Source organism: Phyllostomus hastatus, unplaced genomic scaffold (assembly GCF_019186645.2).
Source record: "Phyllostomus hastatus isolate PE091 unplaced genomic scaffold, TTU_PhHast_1.1 phas_scaffold_28, whole genome shotgun sequence".
NCBI lineage: Eukaryota > Metazoa > Chordata > Mammalia > Chiroptera > Phyllostomidae > Phyllostomus > Phyllostomus hastatus.
Genome location: NW_025334022.1, coordinates 425,691 through 427,027, shown reverse-complemented (window position 1 = coordinate 427,027; position 1,337 = coordinate 425,691). Strand labels below are relative to the sequence as shown.

Sequence of the window (1,337 nt, the reverse complement as noted above, 5' to 3'; positions counted from 1 at the left end):
TAGGACATTGAGTTTAAGAGGGGTTAATGTAACTTGCTAAGAACTACACAGTTACTAATGGTGGTGATGATGGTGTAGTAATGATGGCACTATTTTCTTAGTACCTGCTATTAGCCTGATATGAACATAGTCACCCTTATCTAGTAATAGCAGGTACTCAGCTGCTTGATTTATATTTTAACCCTGTCACTTTTCTTAGTCAGGGTCACAGGAGCATGAACATTTGTATCCACCTGCATGCAGGAGTATCCCACAGCATGACTTTCCCAGATTTAGGAGGGATTTGCTTTCCTACTGCTCAATGCCCATTTGGTCCAGGAGAACACCAATAGGTCCTATGCCGGTGCTAGACAGCAGAGCTAGGGTTGGGACCCTGCATCCTGTGTAGAAGAACCAGCTTTGAGGAGAAGGTGGATGGGAGACCTGAAACATCTCAGGATCTATTGCTTCATTCACTTAGCGTTGCTACTGCATACATGGGGCAGCTTTGGGGAAAGCAATGTGAGTTTAGAATCAGGTAGGTTTGTGTTCAGAATTCCAGCTCTGTTATTCTCACTAGCTGTGGGATCTTGGAAACTCACTTAAGCTCTCTTGGCCCATGTTTCCTCATATATTAAATGGGATCAACAATAACTATTTCATTGATAGTTGACTGTCGTAAGAATTAAAATAAATAATTTGCAGAGTCCAGCCCAATACCTGATATTATTAGATGTATAATAAATAACAGCTGGTATCACAACAAAATATCTCACCCCTTGTTAATGGCACCTGTCTTTCTCTTTAAAATTACTATTTGTGAGAAACTTAATTTCAAAAACTTGGATTTTTAGTTAATAATTCTACTTTTTCTGCTAGTCTTATAATTTTCCCTTAGAAAAGCCAAGTTGCTTTATACCTAATTGTTTATGTTGGCTTAAATGTTGAATAAAACTATTTAAACTTTCCTAAACTTTTCTGATGAGAATTTGTAGATCATTGCCCTTGAAATATATAAAAGACAGACACAATTTTTTTATACATCTGGGTGGAACTTACATTCTCTCACATATATTGTACCAAACAGAAACCTATTCATTTGATGTGCTCCCCCAAGTGTTTTCATTTTTTTTAGCTTCAATAATTTTTATTTATTGACACATGCTCCTTCTTTCCTCTTACATCTATGGCACATTTCTCTCTTTTTTTCACATTTTTTATTGTTGTTCAAGTACAGTTATCTCTATTTTCCTCCCACCACTCTTCCTACCCCAACCATCCCCACCTCCCTCCCCTGATTCCACCCCTGCTTTGGCTTTGTCCATGTGTCCTTTATACATGTTCCTTGATGACCCTTC

The 1,337-nt window shown here is 37.9% G+C and overlaps 1 non-coding gene across 1 annotated transcript; it reads right to left on the bottom strand.

Annotated features, from left to right (window-relative positions):
• Positions 1-221: 221 nt before the first annotated feature.
• LOC123805270 lies at positions 222-349 on the bottom strand. The gene has a single exon (XR_006783295.1). It is a non-coding gene; the product is annotated as a small nucleolar RNA SNORA35 (small nucleolar RNA).
• Between the last annotated feature and the right edge of the window lie 988 nt (positions 350-1,337).